This window comes from Buteo buteo, chromosome 17, assembly GCF_964188355.1.
Source record: "Buteo buteo chromosome 17, bButBut1.hap1.1, whole genome shotgun sequence".
Classification (NCBI taxonomy): Eukaryota; Metazoa; Chordata; class Aves; order Accipitriformes; family Accipitridae; genus Buteo; species Buteo buteo.
This window is the reverse complement of record NC_134187.1, coordinates 15,907,856-15,924,975: the sequence shown is the minus strand read 5'-3', so window position 1 is coordinate 15,924,975 and position 17,120 is coordinate 15,907,856.

The window sequence follows — 17,120 nt, the reverse complement described above, 5'->3', positions numbered from 1 at the left end:
GCATGGAAGGGGAGTGTTTAGTGCAGTCTCTTCGCAGAGAAAAAGTGACACCAACCAAAGACTCTGGCTGAGTCGAGGTCCCCCGCTCTTAGACACAGGACTTTCTCAAGTCCAAAGCTAGGACAGGCCCTGAAGTCTTTTCAAGGGGGAAACTGCACCATGTTTGGTGCAAGTCTTACTCCTGTGTTCTGGGTGAGGTGGGCACAGGCTGCACCCCTCCAACCCACCAGTGACTTCCCCACGTCCGGCTCTTCCCGAGCACTTTGTGGACACTTTGGCTGAGTTGGTAGAATTAAATTAATGAATGGGACACATTCCCCGTAAGCCCATCTCCAGACTCACAGAAACAGCATCAGCCACTGCACCGAGCTTCCCCAATAACTGCAGCACATGGGAAGCCCTGTAACACAACTGTCTCTTGGGGGAGCCCTGCCCCTGGTATTTAATACCCTTCACCTGGGAATCAGGACTGGAACAGCCTGAAAATGTCCAAATGCAGAAAAAATCTGCATAAACCTCTTGGATCTCTCCTGATACCCCTGCTACTCAAATACTCCTCTTTGGACTCCCCGTTGTGTGGAGGAAATGGGTCACCCTTCTCATATGAAACTGAAAGCTCTGGGAAGAAAATGTAGTACTCTCTTCTATAGAAACCCCATTAAGCAGAATTATGGAGAAAAAAACAGAGCTACTAAAATTTTAGTTGACAACCCTTCTCATACAGAATCTCCTCAGTTCACTGTGCAGGAAATTTCAGAGCACAGTGAGCATGTCCAACTACCCTCTTCAGAAGTTATCCTGGAGGACATCTGCCCTATGCAGTCAGCCCTGGCTGCTTCTAGAAAACTTTGAATCTTTAATACATCCTGCAATGTACAGAGTTAAAACTTGAAGGGAATGACTTTTAGTTCCTAACATCAACTTCAGCTATAAATTTGGGATTAGTCCAGTTTTGACGTCGAATAGCTGCCAGCAGAATCTGATTCAATAGCCTTAATTTAATAACTCACCCAAGGGTACATTGGTGGCAATTGCTAAGACTGTAGATAAAATGAAGCCTGTTTCTATCTTCTTGGACACCATAAAAGGTAGAACTTAATAGAGTGGAAATTGCTTTTAGAAGTGTGGGAGATCGCTGCAGTAGGTAGTGACACACAGCATTAGTCTCGAGGAAGTGATAGGCATGTAACGTGTCAACTCATGCCACACTCTGGCTGGCATGTCACAGCCACCTTGGCTTTGGAGACAGCTTCAGGTTCAGGCAGAAATAGCCATCTACAGCTAGGTTTTTATTGCTGGACTGCCATACATATATGATTTGAAGACACTTTAAAAAAAATAATTAAAATTGTGGGAATGTGGTGCGCTGACCCTGGCTGGACACCGGGTGCCCACCAAAGCTGCTCTATGACTCCCCTCCTCAGCTGGACAGTGGAGAGAAAATACAATGAAAGGCTCGTGGGTCAAGATAAGGACAGGGAGAGATCACTCAACCAATTACTGTCACAGGCAAAACAGACTCGACTTGGGGAAAATTAACTTAATTTAGTGCCAATCAACCAGAATAGGGTAATGAGAAATAAAAACAAATCTCAAAACACCTTCCCCCCCTCCCCCTTCTTCCTGGGCACAGCTTCACTCCAGGATTCTCTACCTACCCCCTGCCCAGTGGCGCAGAGGGACAGGGATGGGGGTTATGACCAGTTCATCACACATTGTCTCTGCCGCTCCTTCTTCCTCAGGGGCAGGACTCCTCACTCTTCCCCTGCTCCAGCGTGGGGTCCCTCCCATGGGAAACAGTCCTCCACGAACTGCTCCAGCGTGGGTCCCTTGCATGGGCTGCAGTCCTTCAGGCACAAACTGCTCCGGTGTGGGTCCCCGCGGGGTCACCAGTCCTGCCAGAAAACCTGCTCCAGTGTGGGCTCCTCTCTCCACAGGACCTGCCAGGAGCCTGCTCCAGCGCAGGCTTCCCATGGGGTCACAGCCTCCTTTAGGCATCCCCCTGCTCCGGTGTGGGGTCCTCCCCAGGCTGCAGGTGGAGATCTGCTCCCCCGTGGACCTGCCTGGGCTGCAGGGGGACAGCCTGCCTCACCATGGTCTTCCCCACGGGCTGCAGGGGAATCTCTGCTCCACCGCCTGGAGCACCTCCTCCCCCTCCTGCTTCACTGACCTTGCTGTCCGCAGGCTTGTTTCTCTTACATGTTCTCACTCCTCTCTCTGGCTGACATTTCTGTGCCTGCTGCAACTTTTTTTTCCCTTCTTAAATCTGTTCTCCCAGAGGTGCTACCAGTGTCGCTGATGGTCTCAGCCTTGGCCAGCGGCAGGTCCATCTTGGAGCCAGCTGGCATTGGCTCTGTCGGACATAGGGGAAGCTTCTAACGTCTTCTCACAGAAGCCACCCTTGTAACCCTCCTGCTACCAAAACCTTGCCACACAAACCCAATACAGGGAAATACTAGAATACCACTATTGTGTGCTGTGATGTGTGCAGGAGAGTTGCCTCTTGCTGCAGGTATGGCACCTGCCACACAGGGTTAATTGAAATGTCCTCTCTGGTCTGTGCATGGGTTGGGGGAACATGAACATGTGGAGGCAGAGGCAGCAACTTTCAAACAGGAGAAGGGCCGAGGACAGTGCAGCACAGTCCATCTGACCCCGTCTGTGCTAAGGGCACTCATTGCTAAGGTCCTTTTTGCAGCTGAAGCTAGCAGTGATGCTGTTTCAGTAACCCTTTAGGCAGTTTTCTTTTTGCCTAATGTGCTATTTGATTCTACCTAATAAAAGCACTTAAGAGGAGAAACCAAGACCATGTTGTTTTCAGTCTGAGGTATTCCCTCAATCTATACTGATTTTTCAAATAACTACCCCAAACACTCACCTGAGACTTGATGAAAAAGTGACAAACAGGTGTTTGTCGAAACAGAGCATTCAAGTGTCCATAAAAGTAAGGGTTAAGGAATATCAATGAACAATTAACCATACTGAAAGACACACACCCCCCCACAACCCTCTTCCAGACACATCTGCATTGCCAGATGTGCTAAAACAAATAGAACGGTGTCCCCTGTGAATTATGCTAGGCAGAAGTGCTTTCTCCCTCCTCCCTGTCAACACAGGCATTGGTCCTATAACCACTGACAAACGTCACAATTTCTTACTTACACAGGTAGGACCATTACCAGGCACACACACAGGAGATTGCACTTGCTACCCAACCAGGTTTCTGAGGATCTGGCTTGCTGTCCATTCAAATATTACTGCATTTTGCCTAGACTGTCCATTCATGAATATCAACATTTCCTTCCACACCAGCTTTCAGGAGACACTTTCCCTTTGAGACAGATGATGTGAGGAATAAGTTCTGCACTGCCTGGTGTAAATCAACCTTCACCAAGAGTTGCAGCAACATAGCACTAGCGTGAAAGACAACTCAGGGCAATGTATATTAAATTTACTTGCTTCAGCCGGAGATATCCCACTAAAACTGCAATTAGTTTCTCTTCCTGCAGTGAACCATATTAGGCTTCAATTCAGTGGGAGCTCTGCCTGCCTTAGGAGTGTTGGGGGGAATGATGCAGCCGAGTGAGCCAGGCTAATGCACAAGGCAGGCTCACGTAAATCTCTGAGAGGAAAACGAAGATGATAGAAAGGTCTGAGAGCTCCGGAAGAAGCCGTGACATTTAATTGTTTCTTTTCTTGTTGCTTTCATATGTAGATGAGAAAGCTGCCAGCGTCTTAAGGCTGCTTTTTGTCTTCCCATGTAAGGGGACCCTTGAATATCTTTTTAACATGCTGAGAGTCAAGTACTGTTAAATCATCCTGATCAGTTAAAGATATACAATAGAAGCAGAAAGAAAGGGAAATCTTAAAAGGATGTCGCATGTCCTATGTTGTATATGCCTACAAAAATACTGTTATTTTCAGACCATCACTCTACTGATTTCAATGAAAATGAAGCACCCAAAGGCAGACCCTAGTGCTTCGTTTTTGGGTTTAAGCACGGAATGTGATTCCCTATTTTATAAGGAAGTAAGCTGTACACTCTGTAGCAGTTAAATATCTTTAAAAATGAAAATTATCTCTATTCATTAGAGCCTGTGTTAGAGCTCACAAATCCTGTGTTAGAGCTCACAAAGTGGTGGAAACTCAGGTGAGCAATCACTGGACGAAGGCAGCAAATTGCTCTGCACTGCAAAAGGAAGTTTTAGAAAACCTTCTGGCAGCCTCAGCCTGCTTTGCTGTGCAGGAGACAAACTGCAGCTTCAATTACTATAACAGCATTACAGGGAAATTCTTTATCACTACGATGCACTCCACTGATCCCAAATAATGTTTCCACTGCATTACAGTTATCAGCTTTGCAATGTCAGTGTTTTCTAGACTTACTAGCATAGTAAGATATGGCAATTTTACACAATACCCAGAATATGAAGTAGCTGTAGCTAGCTGTTGGTCAATGTTGTTTTTTTTATATATTATTTTTACAGCAAAAATGGTACACCACAAATATTCTTTTCCGTATTCACATAAATGATGTATTCATTGTCATACTTTGATTTTAACTTCTCATATCCCTGATGTCTCAGCTTGTCCATTATCAACCAGTGAAAAATTCACCCTTCTGTCTTAGTCTATGCCAGAATAACCACCATGAAATACTACATGCCATTTTGGTTTCTTCCCTTGTTCCATCAAGATTTACTCCATAATTGGACAGCTCTTGTCACTGGCGTATTTTTCTTTTCATTCAGCCTCATTTTTCATACCTTAACTTCAGTCTATTACACTTCATTATTCTGTTTCAGAAAATGGAAATGATTCATCTCCCTTGCTGGTTACACTCCTGACACACTTGCAGATGACTGGTGCATTCCCACTAGTTGCAGCTCTCTGCACTGTGTCAGTTCACTGGGGCAGGCTTAGAACATGCCTAGGAGAGAAAACACACTGGCTCAAGACTTCATTTGGACATGTCAGCCAACCACCCCCCAAAACCTCTCTATGCATCAAAAGAAAACTCTCTTATATGTGAAACACTCAAAAGAAGCAAGGTCCATGTGCAGCAGCCTGTCTGATTTAGCTGAACATTTTTGCACGTTTAAATTCCCCTCTCTTCGAAAGGACTGAAACACTCTGAAACATTTTTCTGGAGAGAGATTGCTTTAAATGTGTGCTTGCATGCTTTGCTGATCAGAATGTGCTCACATTAAACCTTACATGGCAAGAAATGGATGTTTCTGAACTGCATCCAAGCAGGCACCAGCAATTTTCTGCTCATGGCCACCAGTCAGGCATCAGCACAATGGGACCTTGATTGGTCCCTACAAGGGCTGCTGCAATATAAATGAGAATGATTTTCAGTTCATGAATAACAGATAAAGTGTCATCCTATTGCTTGAGAATTTAAATATCTAGAAGACAGTCTGACCTTTGCATCCCCCTGACTTACTCACTTTGTAGAAACATTACTAAATACAAATGCGTTTTGGTACATTATAAAAAAACCCTAACTCCTTCACTATTTAGCAGGCAAAACTCAAGCAGAGAGGAGATAAAACCTGCATCGTCCCCTGGGCTTTTGCTTGGGAATGGCCACTGGCCAGCTGGACACCTCTTGCTTGTTTGCAGAGGAAGAAATGGTATCCTTGCCTGCCAGCAGGTCCTTCTATTTCTACTGGTTGTCACAGTAATAAATCAGTTGTTGCTGCAAAACACAGCTCCTATCCAACTTATGGGGAATCTGTAAACTCTCTGCAGCACAAATGTCAACCAATTGCTGGCTGGGCTTTCAGGCTGGAGTGGTTGTTTGCCAGTTAGTTAGTTATTTGCATTGGAACAGTAAATTCCATCTGTGAAAGCCTTTACCATTTGGACCCATTTGCCTTAGGAGCAAATTAATTGCTGCTGTACGACATCATCCCTGCTGTGACTCACATAGGGCACATTCATACTGCCTTGGCTGGAGGAGTGAACATCAGTTGCCAGCTGGACTTCATCCTTGCACACTGGAGTGGTTATTGTCCGCCTTGTGCTGGGGCTCAAGACTGTTCACATGAGACCTGAGCAACTCAAAGATGCATTAAAGTGAGCAGCTCCCATATCTGATGTGAATTGTCTGCACAAAGTGACTGCAAAACATTTCTGAGTTGGAAAAAAAAGTGTAAAGAGAGTATAAATGTCCTCAGTGAGCAGCTAGGAGCTGGCTGGGGGGAATGTATGCAGGCTGCCGGAGCAGTTCTTGGCTCAGCCACCTAAGGGTGGCCAGGTGAGGCACCCAAGTCTCTCTTCTTCCCTCCAGTCATCTGGCTGCCTTCTAAGAATTTGTTTGCAGTGAGCAGGTGGATGGCAAAAGGTTGCTGTGTCTGACATTCCCCCAAAGACGTCTGTCCCTTCCTACTCCCTATACAGAAAATCACCATTGCACAAATACGAGGCTCAAAGTACAAGAGACATTGTAATAGGTGAATAGGCCAGCCTAGGAGACAACATCCTTCCCTCCGCTAAATCCAAGGGATGCCAAAGGGGTTTTTGGAGGGGAATACTTTTTTAGTCATAGGGTTGTAGATAGTCCCAGTGTGACAATGTTTGGGTCCAGGACTGAGACTTGCAGGGCATGGTGGTGTTGGGTTGATGTTTGGTCTCTATGATCTTAAAGGTCTTTTCCAACCTAAACAACTCTATGATTCTATAATTCTAGGTGTAACAGTAACACTCGGCCATGCTGGCTAAGCCTGTCATATAATAACGTGTGCCACCCTGAAAAGCTCATAGCTCTCAATTTTCAGGATTTTTAGAAGGAAGACCATAAAGTCTTATTCAACATGACTAAAGAAGTTGCAACTATTTGTAAGTAAACTGGCTGTTTGCTGAAATCCGCACATATGTTAGAGCAGCTCAATAGGTTGCGAGCAGCTCTGTCACATCCACCAAGGGAAATAAAGCAAGCTAACTGGGTTCCTCTACATTTCTTACTGTTCCAGGGTAAATGAGATCATAGTGATGACAAAGAGGTGGGGGAGAGGGAGATAATTTGCTGGTATGCTCCCTTCTGATGTTCCCGGGTTTAGCTTGCTCATTGAAATTGGTACATTTTGTAGACTTAAAAATTGGATTTTGAGTAGCAAGGCAAAGACATTATGGAGCGGTCCAACACTGCTGATTCTTGGGCAGTCTACAATTAGAAGTGCAGTGCAACAAACTAATCTAAAATCCTAGATTTCAACCTAATTCACTGTTATATCAATTCAAGACACATGATGCTCTGTAATCATAGCAGCTGCAACAAAACATAAAGGATGTCTCTGTACATCAGTCCTGTGACGGGAAGAGGCCACTTCCAGCTGCGGTAGGTGCAGCAAAGGACCTTGGCAGTAGGCTGCAGTACTGAAATGTGCCTTATAGCAAGGTTTTACACAAGGATCCACACCTGCAGCCCAGTGCTGCAGTTTCTCTTCTGCTCAGGGAATGTATGAGGGACTTCCCTGTGCTGCACTGTGGGTCTGTTAGAAAATGTTTTGCACAAGAAAATGAGATGGTTTCCCACTGAATAGCCAAATAGGGAGGGTGATGGATATTTGGGATGAGTGTCTCTGGGTACTGCTTCATTTTTAAAGAGACTAAAATGAAAATAGCTCTTTTCATCCTTCATTTGATTCTACTGCTTCGTCTCCTGTTCAGGCAATAGCACTGCTATGATTAAATGCAAAATGGTAGTTACTTCAGTGAAAGATCACCGACATTCAATTGCTGGCTCATCTGCCTCATTCTGATCCATGTAACTGTTGTGGTTTAACCCCAGCCAGCAACTAAGCACCACACAGCTGCTGTATCACTGCCCTCCTCAACTGGACAGGAGAGAGAAAACAACAAAAGGCTAGTGGGTCAAGATAAGGACAGGGAGAGATCACTCAGCAATTACCATCACGGGCAAAACAGACTTGACTTGGGGAAAATTAACTTAATTTATTACCAATCAAACCAGAGCAGGGTAATGAGAAATAAAAACAAATCTTAAAACACCTTCCCCCCACTCCCCTTTCTTCCTGGTCTCAACTTCACTCCTGATTTTCTCTACATCCTCCCCTCAAGTGGCGCAGGGGCATGGGGAATGGGGGTTGCCATCAGCTCATCACACATTGTCTCTGCTGCTCCTTCCTCCTCAGGGGGAGGACTCCTCACTCATCCCCTGCTCCAGCGTGGGGTCCCTCCCATGGGAAACACTCCTTCATGAACTTCTCCAATGTGGGTCCTTGCCACAGGCTGCAGTTCTCCACGAACTGCTCCAGCATGGGTCCCTTGCTTGGGCTGCAGTCCTTCAGGCACAGACTGCTCCAGTGTGGGTCCCCGCAGGGTCACCAGTCCTGCCAGCAAACCTGCTCCAGCGTGGGCTCCTCTCTCCACGGGGCCACAGGTCCTGCCAGGAGCCTGCTCCAGCGCGGGCTTCCCACGGGGTCACAGCGTCCTTCGGGCATCCCCCTGCTCCGGTGTGGGGTCCTCCCCAGGCTGTAGGTGGAGATCTGCTCCCCCGTGGACCTCCCTAGGCTGCAGGAGGACAGCCTGCCTCACCATGGTCTTCCCCACGGGCTGCAGGGGAATCTCTGCTCCACCGCCTGGAGCACCTCCTCCCCCTCCTGCTTCACTGACCTGGGGGTCTGCAGGGCTGGGGCTCTCACATGTTCTCACTCCTCTCTCTGGCTGACATTTCTGTGCCTGCTGCAACTTTTTTCCCCCCTTCTTAAATCTGTTCTCCCAGAGGTGCTACCAGTGTCGCTGATGGTCTCAGCCTTGGCCAGCGGTAGGTCCATCTTGGAGCCGGCTGGCATTGGCTCTGTCGGACATAGGGGAAGCTTCTAACGTCTTCTCACAGAAGCCACCCTTGCAACCCCCCCCCGCTACCACAACCTTGCCACACAAACCCAATACAGTAACAAAAGGCACACACCATCCCAGTAAGCCACATGCTCTGGCATGAGAGGGATCTTCCAAATCTTTAGTACTTAATGAAACGTCCCTTAATGTAACTCAAAGATGAATGAAAAGCAACTCAAACCTGTTCAGGTCTTGGGGGGTTTTTTTGGTCACAAAATGCTACTAAAACACTTTAAGGCTTTTTACTGTCCTGTTTTGCTAATCAGTGTCCACCAATGAGCTGGAAAAAAGCCCCACTGTTGCTGTCAGAGACTGCAACAAAAATGCAAACACAAATCAAAGTAAATTATTTTCTGGTGAAAACTGATAAAGGCAGAACAAGAAACAAATGTGTGGTAAATTGGTCTCATTTAAGCATCATCCATTTGAGGACATTTGAATGCAAGGTTTGCACACTGGCTGTTTATGCTTACAGAATTAGAGCCTGGATATGTGATTGTGAAAGTCACTTAGAGTTGAGATGAGTTACTGGGCAGGACAACTGAAGCAGGAGAATACTCTCACAATGTTGTATGTGATGGCTGGTGCAATGCTACAGTTACTAAGTAGTAGGGTGGAGAGGAGGTGTACCACAATGCATGGTTTTAGAGACTCAACAACTGTTATAGTAAGTGCTGCAGGAATGAATTAAGGTATGAAAAATCTGCCTTAAATGAAAAAAAAAATTAATAGTCTTTTTTTAGTTTGCCCAAGAAATGGTTTAGAGATGACTTGATCAAATACCAGCAGAGCAAGGAAGCTCCAGGTAGCTGAGGGCTTGTTAAAGTAACAGACAAATGCATAAAATGCAGAAGTGTAGCATACTCAAAGTAGATGCATAATATAATAGCAAGGAGTTATCTTACCATGGAAGCAACTCATTTTGGACAGGCAGACTTTGCCATCTGGACTCTTGGCTACATAACATTCCAAAAGACATGACCATTGAGAAATCAGTCACTCAAACGTTAGCATCCAGTGTACCTGAGATGATGAGGGTGTCCCACCTGGCCTGCCACAGAAAGGGTGCATATTTCCCATAAGGGCTGCTCTGTATCTGCCAGTCCCTGGCTGATGTAGGGCATCTCATGGGGTACTAGACTCCTAAGCATCCTCAGGCGAATTGAACTGGAGTCAGCACTGTCATTGGAGCCTACAGGGGTTTCGGCAGAGCAGCAACTTTCAGGTGCCCAATGCACTGGCATCTATTGCCAGCTGAGACCACAGTATCATTTAGGTTGGAAAAGACCTTTTGAATTCACCTAGTCCAATCCCGCTGCTCAGGAAGGGTTAGTTGGAGCAGGTTGTCCAGGACCATATCCAGACAGGTTAAGGTGTTTGAGACATCTGCAAGGGAGGGTAAATACACCCTAGGGGACTCATGAACCTTTCTGAAGTGCATGCAAGAGACCAAGAAAGATGCTTCATAGCACCTGAACCGATACTAGATGTCTCTGTTTGGGCAAGTGAATCCCACCCCTTGTGTCTGCTTGAGCATGTTCCATGCAACTTCAGTTGCATGCTAGGCTCCAGTGTTGGCATTGACTAGATCTCCACTGATTCTAGAGGGAACTGAAACAGCACATATACAGACACTTGGGAGTGTCTGTACTTGGGAGTACTTGGGAGTCTTAACCCTGACCTCAACCTGTACGTCTGCTGTCTGCCTGTCTGCTTTCTGAGTTTGTAAATCCCGTGGTGAGGTGCAGAGGACTTTGCTGAGGGCACAGCTGGTGAATGGTCATCTTCTACAAAAAAAAACCCACAGGTGAATAGTCTTCTTTTGTAAAAGAGTCATAGAATGAGTTTCTCCCTTGCTGCTTTGTTAAAAAAAATCTATTACATATAAATAAAGGTACCTTAAACAGATGGTCCCACAGTCTGTGACACAGGCATGATGTCATGACCTTTCTGGTTTAGATCCAGGGGTACCTGGATCTGACTGCTGGAGTGCCTGTAAATCCTGCCCCAAATCACAAAGCTAATATACCCAACATCTGTTTCTGATCTCACAGATCAAAAGAGGACTTGTGCCAGTTGTGTCAGTTGAAAATGAGATAAAAATCAGAAATGGGCCATGTGTTCTGGCACTGAAACAGAAACAACCGTGGGAGCAGAATGGTGACCATTCTCCAAAATGCAAGTGACACTCAGGCAGTTCCTCCAGCCTTGACTGCAGCCTGTAATCCTGACAAAGCAATTATTCCTCAGTGCAGCTCCCCTTTTTGTTCTGCCACCCTGAAGAGCCTGCAGCTTCGGATCCTCAGTCCCTCATGTGAAAGGAGACAGCATTATAAACTGTGCTGTGACCTCCTATTTTCGAAATGTAAATTCAAGGCTCTTTCCACAATGACTGGGAACAGTGTGGTTAATGCTTTCCAGCTGATGAGACTAGATCGAGCCTTTCAGAAATCATTAACTGACTTCTGAATGGTAAACGGTATTTTCATAAACTAACTCAGCACCCAATTTTGCTGTTACAATGCTTAAAGATTGCTTCTGACTCTGCAAAGTCCTTTTTTCTTAACATTTTAATTAAAGTGTTGTCTTGCCTATCATTCTCCGGACAGCTTCTCATGCATATTTAAATTGAACAAACAAAACTCCTCATAAGAATTCTGATGCTATTGTCCTATGATTTCAATAGGAGTGAAGATCGCTTGGTATAGCTGATGACTGAGTTCAGTATTCTTACTACAGACAAAATAACTAAATCATGTGATTTCACCAAATCATCTGAATAAAAATAAAAGACTAACCACCCACACAATTCAACTAACAACCTATCAAGATGCACTCCCATGTTTATTATTTAAGTAAATCTGTGATTTAAATTCAGTGGCAAAATATTTGCAAACACTTATTCCATTATTGCATGCTCATTTTTTATCATAAGATGAATCAGATGAAGCTCAAGTAATGGTGTAGTTCCATGATGTTTAGTGCCACACATACGCTTAGCATCAAGTTCTCCAGTCCTCTCTGTGCCCCTGCATAGAAGCAGTGTGACTTCATCTCCCGTTATTACAGATGGAGTGACAGACACAGATTTTACTACTGTCAAAACAGCATTAACACTTGGTGCCAGTTGGGTACTAAAATGCCGTGAACTTATCCCTCCATCAGATTGCCTGGTATGGTGTTATATTGCAGAAAAGATACCATCATTGACGTGTCACTGGGAAGAACAGAAACATCAAAGCTGCAGTGCAGTGACTGAAGAATAAAATGAATCTGATTCATCACCCTGAAAAATCCCATCTAAACCAAACCATTTTGAAAAGCCAGCACAGTTGCACCTTTTCAGCTAAGGACAATGAGGAAAGTTAATGTGCATGAGAGAGCGAGCAATTACCACTTGGCCAGGCTCATCGGGAACATGAAAGGATGTATTGCTAGTTGGTATGAAAGCAAAGGAACAGAATAGGTGGGAGTAGCACAGGGTTTAGAAGGGTAATAGGGAGCAGAAGAATGAAAAGCAGTACAGAGAGAAACACTACAGAAGAGAGAGGCAAAAGGGAAGGCGATGAGAGACCTTTTCCATTTTTATACTGTTCTGTCTTCACAAAAAGCTCCTTTTTTAAATTTCCTTTGAGTGACTTTAATTCAATATGATGAAAGTCTCTTTAGTACTTTTAGCACTGCCAGTCATTTGCTAAAGACAAATCCAGTCAAACAGTGATGGTGCATACATGTGTGTGTGTATGGGTATGTCTGTATATACACATGTATATGTATGAATACAGTCAGCCTTGCATAATTAATAAAAAATATGTGTAAGTACTTTCAGAAAAGTTTGCTACAGCTATAACAGAAGAATCTTTTAATACCTAGATTTACTATTGGGTATATGTATAAACTAACACATATTTGCATGTTTCTCCTTTGTGCTTATGTACAAATTATTTATTCTATTAACAGTTACTTTCTGTATGGAGCTGAAAAGATCCATCTGCACAGTGTCACCCATTTACAATCCAGAGGTTGACAACTAGGAAGCTATGAAGTCAACTCAGTAACAAGCTTTAATCTATTCGCATTTCCCTCAGAATTAACTTGTCATTACTTTTTCCACAACCAGCACAGAACTGACTCACTTAACTGGAAAAAATCCAGCACAAAAAGATACTGAATGTTTCTGAAAATTAATGGCTATATGTCTCATCCCTTTAATTTCCAGTTGGTGATTCTTTCTCGTGAGTCCTACAGGAAAAGTCTCAATGAAACTGAATACATGAATAATTTTTAATGAAATAAAATCATTATGTTATTCTCATTGACACACTGTTATTCCTCTGATTGCTTCTGATGGGTACCTGCAGGAAACACAAGGAAACAGCAGCAAGGTTGTGGCTTATGAATCAAAAGAATATTTTTGTACAGGACATGGTGAAATAGTTCTCTTCCATTCTAACATATTCCCTAATTCTTCAGGGACTTAAACACTTGGTTTAATTGCTACCAAGTAATCCAAGGTCAGGGATGGCATTATAAATCACTACAGTAAATATCTCCATTTCAAAAGCTCTGTGAGATAACAACTGACCTCTGGCTTCTGGTCTTACAGTTAAGCAGCTGAGACAAAAGTTTATAGTTTGTTTTTAAAGGTCTGTGAGATAAATGTAGAGGAACTTCTATTCATTTATTTGATCAGTTATAAAAAAAAGCTATCAATGCCAAGTGCCCTGAAATGCACGGATGAAATGCTAAGTAATAGTTAGGTATAAGCATTATTGCTTTCCGTTGAAGAAAAGGGCAACTTCTCCATCTTTGATATGAAGAGACAATGTGCCTGAAGTTTCACAAATGAGCATTGAAAGTGCTTTGGTGTCTGTCCCTCCTGGTGGTGGAAGGGGGATCCAAGCTCTCCGTTCCCTGCCCTGACATGGACATGCATGTGCTGGTGCCTGGCCTTGCACAAGAAAGGAGGTAGCAGGTGGCTGTTTGGCTACATAAGCTGCCATAAAAGCCTTTTATCTCCTCTCCCTAAGCAAAGGCACGTGCCCAGCAGACTCGTCCTAGCCAAATCCAGCCTGCTGACTGGCACCAAGAGAGCTCTGCTCTATAAAGGGGGTTAGCCCCCCATTCAACTCTTGTTCCAGCTGCACTGACACAAATTGCCTTTCAAGCTGGACTTCAGGGATGTCCCAGCTTTCCTGATGCGTAGTTACTTTGGGGCAATTCCAGTGAAGCTAAATATTGAGTCAAAACAAAAACCCAGGGCAGAAGGTGTGTGGGGGGAAATGTCCTGACAAGCTGTCCTAATAATTCGACTCTTGCAGTCATCTGTGAAAAAGAGACTGCCATGAAGGAACTTTCCTCACTTTAGACACAGACAGAAATTAAAAGACAGATTTTCCTGCAAGGAGAGAGCCCTGAGTGCGATACAGGGCCACCCTCAGCAGCACAGGATAATGGAGCTCATCTGCTTCAAACTGTCAAGGGAAGGCCCCAGAGAGAGGGACGCATGTGAGAAACCTTCCTTACATCTAAACAAGCAGAAATACTGGTTTGTGCCTTCAGAGTAGTTTACTTTTTTCTGATGTTTTAGTCCTACTTGATATAGCATTTATAGCACCACAATGAAAGGTGGCGATGCATACTACTAGAACGAGAGAGGGATATTTTGCCTCATACCAGCTCAGCTCTTCGATGCATACATCCATTGCCCACTTCTTCCCTCAGTGGCGAATTTCATTCACCCCATTTTTGAAGGAGACAAACAGGCATTGTAAATCATCAAAAGGCCTTGGCTGGACTCCATGAGGTTCCTGCCCATTTCTCCATCTGGTTGAGGTCTCTATGAACAGCAGCCGTGGCCTCTAGTGTAGGGACTGCTTCTCCCAGTTTGGTGTCACCTGCAATTCCTCCTTCAATGGTGAGGGTAAATTAGACCTCAGAGGTAACTTTTAAGATGCCATTTAGAAATAAAGACAGAGAAGGCACTATCCTTTTCATGCATCTTGCCACGGCTGAGGGCCTGAGAAAGAGACCTCTTTTGCAAATGAGCCTGGAAGTAGCTTTAAACATTCCTGCCTCTGAGGTGTGCTTGTGTCCTGTCCTGAAAAACCTCCAGCTGCTGTTATAGCAGGATACTGAGATGTTCAGCCTCCCACTGAGAGCCGTTATTTGACTTGCTAGAAACAGGAAGCAATTTCAAAGCCTTTTTTCATGCACCTATTGACTTTCACATCAGTTTAAAGGATTATTGGGTCTTCATATAGTGACTAATGATGTTATCACCCAAGAATTCATTAATCCTGAAAAATGTCTGCCATCCATGGAGTTCAGCAAAGAAACTGAAAAGAAGACATTATAGGAAAAGCAAGTATAATGTTCTTAATGAAATTCTAAGAAGATAGTTACTATGAGCAATGCATCTTAGGGAGCGATAATAGATTTTGCTTTCCTAACAGTGCTGAGAGGTTAGCTCAATGAATTGCAAGAGAAAGGAATGGTATAAAAAGAGACAACACAAGTTTAAGACCTTGTTTCTGCAATTATTTCTGCAGAAGCCTGGGCCAAATATATTAAGACATTGACAAACTTGGGGAAGTCCAGTGGAGGCCACCAGGACGGTCAGAACTGGAACACTTGCCCTATGAGCAGAGGTGGAGGTAGCTGGGCTTGTTCAGCCTGGATGAAGGACAGCTTCAGGAGGGTCTCACAGCAGCCTGACCTTGCCTACCTGGAGGGTTATCAAGGAGCTGACCTGGGCTCTTCACAGCAGTGCACGGCAGGAGAACAAGAGGCAGGAGTCATAAATTGAAAGAATAGATTCCAGCTGGATATAAGGAAAGAAATTTCACTGAGAACACTCAGGCACTGCATCAGGCTGCCTGGGGAGCTTGTGCAGTCTCCATCCTTGGAGGGTTCAAAACCCAACGGGGTAAAGCCCTGAGCAACCTGGTCTGATCTCACAGGTGACCCTGCTCGAAGCAGGGGGTTGGACTGGGGGTACCTGAGGTCCATCCTGAAGCAGCTGCTTCTGTGATACTACTTCACTTCGTGTAGCAGTTTGCTAGGACTTCTAAAGGAGATCATTACTCTAAAGATGAACACATTTTATCTTCACTGGTTTAACTATGTATGTCTTTACAATGAAACAAGCTAACTTGCCAGTCCATACTCATATATCCAGATGATAAGAACGTAGAGACAGCCATAAAACCACCAGGGAAAAAAGCAAGGCATGCTACTTACAGTACAAGACTGAATCCTCTTACAGCCTGTCCCCTAGCAGAAAGATAGGGTTTTACATTAAGAGGCGCAACACCCTGGAAAAGGAGTAATGACTACAAACAAAAATTTCTAACAATTCCTGCAAGTGGAATGAAAATCTCCCCCAAGTCTGTCCGATCTCTGCTGTCGAAGCACTCCCATTCATACTAATCTATTCCGAAGATCACATTACTCCTTCACTGCGAGCTCCTACATTCACACAGGCGCTCCTCCAGAATTATGTTGAGAACATATTGCAGAAGTGCTGCATTTCAGAGCTAAAAAACATGTGCTAAGCCAGACAGACATTTTCAAGAAAAGAACACATATATGAAGTTTAAACTGCTCCGTACATGGCTGAAAAATCTATATTCTCTGCAGGACTACATCCCTAATCCTTTTGCAACCATATCTACAGGGTGAAAAGCTTCAGGCCATCAGAAAAGATGGTGCTTCCTCTGCCTACAGCAAAAGCGTATTGTTGTCTGTAAGTAATGCAGGTTGTTAAGAAAAAAAGGTTATTTATTTTTGCACAAATACGGTTATGAAAGTTATTAAAATAACACAGTAATGAGCTTGAGCTGGCTATGTATATTACATTTTCGTGTTCATTATGAAAACTAATGTCAGCTTAAATATACGCATACACTTAAAATGTAGACAACTCTCTGCAAATGAAAAGTATATGGAAAAGAAATTTAGAGATAGAATATTCTGTTATAAATCCACAGAAGAAAGTCTTATCTGAATTACTGACTCAGGTTGCTGAGACAAAGAACCATAGAAGCCAGTAGAATCTTGTCAGTAAGGAGTTTGACCTGGTTTTGCCTCAGAATTGGAAGGCCACCTACACAAATTTTATAGTGGTATGGAGATGCAGTGTATTTCCAAAGGTAGCCTGGCTTGTACAAATAAAGTATGGAGATGCAATGTATTTCTGAAGGCAGAGTGGCTTGTACAAAGGAAGGAATAGCTGTCAATAGAGTAATATA